Source organism: Indicator indicator, chromosome 2 (assembly GCF_027791375.1).
Source record: "Indicator indicator isolate 239-I01 chromosome 2, UM_Iind_1.1, whole genome shotgun sequence".
Classification (NCBI taxonomy): domain Eukaryota; kingdom Metazoa; phylum Chordata; class Aves; order Piciformes; family Indicatoridae; genus Indicator; species Indicator indicator.
In genome coordinates this window covers 15,619,019-15,625,533 of record NC_072011.1, presented here as the reverse complement: position 1 = coordinate 15,625,533, position 6,515 = coordinate 15,619,019, and positions in this window count along the sequence as shown.

The window sequence follows — 6,515 nt, the reverse complement described above, 5'->3', positions numbered from 1 at the left end:
TTAAGTGGTTTAAACCACAATTTATTAGACTCCAGAGAAAACGCTACAGGGCAGTTTTCAAGTTTCTAAAGTGACAACAGTTAAGAATCACTGAAAGAGATATTCTGGATTTTTCCAAGTCAATCTTGATTGGATATGAGGCGTGTCATAGAGAGGGCAGTTCTAATGACCTTGCAAACAATAAAGCATTCACATAGGACAATATTTTTTTCAAAAAAAAAAAAAGAGAATTTCTTCAAATCCTGCCTTTCAGATTCCTACAGTCCTTCTTTATATGAATGGTCATCAGCAGTTTATTCTTAAAATATTTTTGCATAGATGAGACATCTCTCCAAAATTACAACTTCAGACAGTAAGGATATAGGTCCCTTGAAAAGATGAGCAAAGCACCTGTACATTTTCTGTGGTTAAATCCATTATAATTACTTTTACCCTTCCTTATAGACACACACACAAAAGATTTAGATGAAAACTGTAGCTGAATGCCTAGAGATATTTTTCTCTTTCCTGGCAATTTTCATCAGTGAGTCTGAGAGCTGAAATCTAAGTTTAGAGTTCAAAAATTCCACTTGGATCTCCTACAAAACAGTAATTCAACTCCATGACTCTAAGTATGATGAAGATAAGGAATATTACTCCTTTAAACTACTAATTTTGCAATCCCATATGGCCACATACAGTAAATTGCCAGATGTAAGCTGTGAAAAGAATTCTCTTTCCATCTTCAGGTACAGTATTTGTTATTTTAAGACTAACATAGAAGGAAATTTTGGTGTTTCTCCTTTAGTTTTATTGGTTTAAGGTTCTTGAATTCCAGAGCTACTTTAATGTAGTTGCACTTGACAACAACTACAATTTCATTGTTTTGTTTCTAGGAAGAGAAGAAAACACTTTCTTGGCTTTTCATTTATTTATTTACTTATTTATTTTCTGAAATAAGGCAAATAAACTTGTCAGGAATAAGTTGACCTGTGATGTCATTATTTTAGCTTTACACACAGAGCTGTTGAGAAACTGCTGCTGACCACCTGCTGCTGACCACAACATTTGTCCATAAGTACGTGTCTGCTATGTTGTAATTTGATGTTAACTTTTTGAAACGATAAACCCAAGAGGTGAAAAGACAATTCCAGACCAATTCAGATAAAAATCACATTAAAGCAAAAGCAGAACTTTCTGCAGATCAGTAATTTTGCATTTTGACAACCTCCTGTAATGTCTGGAGATTCACTGAAGAAGCCCAGAAAGATCATGCTAAAGAAGAGACAGGCTTTAAAGTCTGTAGGAGTAATAGGTGATAGATGTCTGGGTTATCAAGGGCTTACACATGCTGTCAGGTTTCTAGTTATCACAGCCTAGATTGGTATCCATCAATAAAATTAGAGACAGCTTCTTAAGTTCAATGACTTTACATTTTGAAACCTAGTTGAAAGGAGGGGAACATAATGGATAAAAGAAGGCAGTGCTTTGCATTGAGGGAAAAGAAAAGCAGATCTAAACCACTCTAGTATGAGCTCTCTAAAAGTATTTTCCTTATGCATCAAATTATTACAGTAAAAATATTTGATAGTTTCTTCCTGCCCACAATGGCAAAAACTCACTTTATTCATGTTAGACATTTCAATTTTATCTGAAGTAATATATGATGAATTGCATTGAAGTACTGCGTACAGTCTGACTATTTTTTATTTTAAGGGAATTACAATGAGTTTTCTTACATAATAAATGGTTTTCTTTTCTCTAGTTAGCTTTACAGTGGAACATCTATCAGGCACTACTATCTATTACCCTTTTTTGAGATACATTATTTATGATCACAGTAAAAGTGTGCTTCATTTTTCTTACAATAAACTCATTCAGGGTTCCAAAGGATGAATACATATTATTCCCATTGCTAACTCACAACAGTTCTTAGGCTGGAGGTGAACACTCAGATGCTTTTAGAAGCAGTGCCTGGAAGGCCTCTTTTGAACCTTAGTCAGCAAGTCAGACAAAATCAGCAAAGAAAACACAAATGGAAAAGATTCATGCTCAGACCAGAAAGGTACTGGTGGAGTGATGATCAGTAACAGATCTAGAAGGAAATACGCAGGACTAATTCTTTAGTCTGATGAAAGATAAATTTGTTTGCCATTCAAAATTCAGACCAGAGTTCTTTTGAAGTTTTGTAATTCTGTGTAGTTTACCAATTACAAAATTCATCACTTAAAACCCAGAATTTAATATCTTGGGAACTATTGGAAAAGCTTTTTTATTTTGTTACTGGCTTATCTAGTATACAAAGCTAAACCTTGCCAATGAATTTTTAATTTGCTTTCTTTATTTTCTACCCTGTCATCTCACAGTCGAGCATGAGACACAATCTGTAGGAGGCTATCACTGTTCTCACCCTGGACAAGAGGTAGCATGGAAATGTAACGTTCTCCAGCAGTTAGCCTGACACATACTTCAGATCTGCATACAACTCGAAGACTTACTGACCTGACCAATCTCAAACTGCAGTAAGACACCCTCAGGTATGGCTCCTCTGTCTTGCTTTCTTTTATGCCCTGCCTCTGCAGCTGCATCCCTGGAACTAGCTGGCCAGAGAGAGCTCCATTCCCCAACTTGTCCCCTGCATCAGGTCTCTTGCACCAGGTCACAGCATGGCAAGTGCTAAAGGGTAGCACCAAAACCAAAGGGTTCCAGGCTCAAAGAAGTACAATAAGCATATATGTTCCCAAATAAAACTTAGAATTGAACCTAGCTCCTAGAGCAGAACCAGTGAGCATATCCCCTCACTGATATGAAGCATTTCTTAACCTTGGAGACTAGGTTAACAAGATTCTTACAAATTATCTTTTACTGATGAGTGCTCCAAGTTTTTAACATTTCATGCATGAGACAACAGAACTTTACTAGAATAGAAACAACTTTCACTAGGTTCTAAAACTCATTAAAAGGTGACATTAAATTTTTCCAGATGCCACTGACACCCAGGAAAGAAGTGCATGACAGGAATAAGATAACTAAACCCATAAATAAATAAACAAACAAACTAATTTCTTTTGGACTTCCATAGAGAACTGGGAAAATAATGTTACATCAAACACATCTCTGCACTGAATTATGAAGTGGCTTTATCCAGAAAGACCTTGAAAACAGAGGAGTAACACCATGATTAAATAAATCCTGTGACCTCAGGAAAACAAACAAAACATCAAAAAACCTCAAAGAAAGCCAAACCTGCAAATCAACAAATCAGCTCCAGCTCCTTTACAAGTAAAAGCCTGACTATACCTAGATCCTTCCAGATTACACCTCAGCCAAATTACCTCTATAGATACTGTTAATGTCCTTAAGAAGGTGGTTACATATTTACTTTCTTAGAAAATGGTTGAAAGGGTTTGTATTGTCAGTTTTGTGATTTTATTTTATTTTATTTCTTTTAAGGATTGTATTCCTGACTTTTTGAATACTGCTGTAGGAAATCTTTGGAGTGGTCTGGGGGAAATAACTTTTTCAAACACAGAAATGATCAGTTGTTTGAATAACATTGAACCTAGTGAGATCAATGCCTTCACAACGCTTGGTCCTCCAGAGTCCTGTCAGACTGCTTCCAGATTTGGGATAGTACTCTCCAAAGTGAAAAGTCCATCTTTAGAAACTCTAAGTGGGCATAGTGAAATGCATGGGAGCTCTGTGCTAGGAATGTTAACACACATAATGCAATACAAAACACTTTGATCTGATGATCATAATCTGGAGGCTTGCTGAGCAACTGCAGACTGAAAATGCTCTTAGTCACTGCAGTGAGAATACCAGTTACCCTCAAAATACAGATTGAGCATTTTGAACTTTTGAAAGGGTAAACTGCAAAATTAATAATGGACTAATTGTATAGGTTTAGACATATGCAAATATACTCTCTTTAATAGATATTCCATATCATCTAATTGTATTGAAACATGCTTTGACAGGCTCTTTTTAACAATTTTTTTCCAAAACAGAAGTTTAAAGTAGAACAGCTAGTCGTACATCTTGGATTGTGTGGGTCCAAGACCCAAGAAGCATAGATTATTTTCATCTAAAGGTAAGATTTTAATGCTCCAGCTTCAGGTGTACTGGTACCACAGCTTATGAAGGAAACTTATATTTTTGATAGCAGACCTGTTTCATTCAGTACTTCTTCAATTTGTAACTGTGCTAAAATTGTGATGAAAGAAATTACAGAAGACTAATTTATATCTGCTAGTATTTAATAATTATTCTACTAATAATATCTTACAGCTAATAGTAAAACATTCTACCTTTATGAAAAAAAGTGTTATCGATTCCAAGATGGTCTTAATAATAAATTACAATTCAGCCCACTTCTATAAATTGCAATAATCTTGGGGAGGATGAATCAGAAGTTATTTAATATTTACAACAAAACTAGACTCTTGCAATGTAAGCATATTGAGATTGATAGCCTCAGTGGAATACTTCAAAGGAAACAATACCTCACACACTCTTTGTGTTGACAAGAGTACAGGTTATGTCCAAACAATCAAAGCACTCATATCTTAGGAAGATGGCATTTTATTGCATCCAGTTTATTTTTACTTACATCTGCAGAAAAAACAAGTACTTATCATGAGTTATATCTTATTGCAGACTATAAAAATACTCTGAATCAAAATAGTAATTGATGTCTCCTGGTCTTGGCTCGATTTCAGTTGCCTGATCAGTGTAGATAGATTTCTTTAATATTTATTTTTCTTTAATAGCTTCTTCTAACAGTTCCTATTTCGTTCCACGTACATTTCCTCCTCTGTCTCCTCTTTTCTCTCTTTAATGTCTCCTAGTCTTGAAGCAGCATATCATTTAGGCCATGTATTATTATGCATTTTTCTTTTGGCACAGTACAGAAAGCCAGCATGACAATAAAATATTACAGCAAGCATTCATCTTCAAACCTTAGCTACTGTCTGTTTAAAGTAGGGATCAGTGGTGTACAAACAACACTTACTTTAAATATGCAGCATCTGTTTTCTGGCTTCATAACACAACTTCCTAGGGTAGTGCCACTCAATTGTTCTCTTTTCTCTGTGGCTTCCTATTACAGTACCAATTTAGAAGCTTAATAAAGTAAGTAAATAACAAAAATCTGAAAGAATTGAATAAATAAATTGCTATATCTAAACAGAGTAGTCTATTGCTTCTACTGAAACAGAAGTGTAATTTATAAATTCTTTTTATTTCACATACTTTACTGTGATTTTCATCTGTTAGTAAAATAAAATGTCTTCTTTCACATTAAAAAAAAAAAGAAGGAAAAAAATAAAGGAATTTACCAAATTTTGAAGATTAATGAAACACAAAACTTGTAAGGACAAGTCACAAAAATATAAGACAGTTTCTGTGTTACATTTTGCTGAAGATAATGCATTATTTGGCTAAGTTTTGGACATAGATCTATTAATTAAAGTATGCTATTTTTTCAGGGTGGTATTACCAACTTAGCATTGAAATAAAATATTTTCTAGCACATTCTTTTATTGCTTTCCCTGCACAGGGTTGACTGGACACTGAATCATCTATTTCTGGTCAAAAAATTCTTGGTAGTCTTGTGTATTGTTGAAGCATCAGAGATGACTGCCTTTCAAATGAGTTTAAAGAGGACTGGAAGTGTATTCAATCATATTTGAATATATACCCTGGACTGTTATTCTCATTGTGTTGGTTAGTAGAGTGACTTTTTATTGTTTTTCCCCTGGATCACGTTTTAGCAGCAAGAAGTCTTGTCATTAATTAGAAAGATTTGGATAATAAGTATTCCTTTGTGAAGGGAGCAAGCAATCTGATTTACTGAAGGCAATTATACTAACAATGGCAGGTGGAACACAGTCCTCCAGCCCTTATTTCACTTGCATGTGCATACACAAGCTTTCTGAGAAATATCTCTATGCATAAAGCTACTTACAAAATCGTGAGTCCCATTTCTTTTCTAAATATTTCTACCCACTCAACTGTGGAAGTTTGCTTTTGTACTAAAAGGAAGGTTTTTGCACTGTGAAAATAATCTGCAAATTGATCCTACAAGAACCATTTATCTGTGTAGATGCTTTAATTTTAGTAGGTGCTTTAAATTGCTAAAAGATATTGTTACAATTTGTTACATATTAAGAAAACTCAAAATCGATATGCAACTACACAAATAATCAAATGGAAAATTATTAATTGCTGAAGGAAGAAAAAAACCCCAATCCACAACTGTTTTACAGACCTATTCTCTGCTGAGACTTTAGTTAGCACCAGAGAAAGCCAAAACAACTTCAAAGTAGATTTGATTTTTCTGTAACACTGAAATTCAGTACAGCTTTAAGAGGTATATTGAAACATGAGTCCCTTTAAAAGTTAGGACATTCAAGCAAAGTTTGCTCAAACCCAGGCTGACATATTTCAACAGGTTGGGAAAAATGTAGGACTATTTTCTCATATCCAACCATAATCAAGGAAGTTATGGCAAATTTGCTCAAGTTTCACTGTAA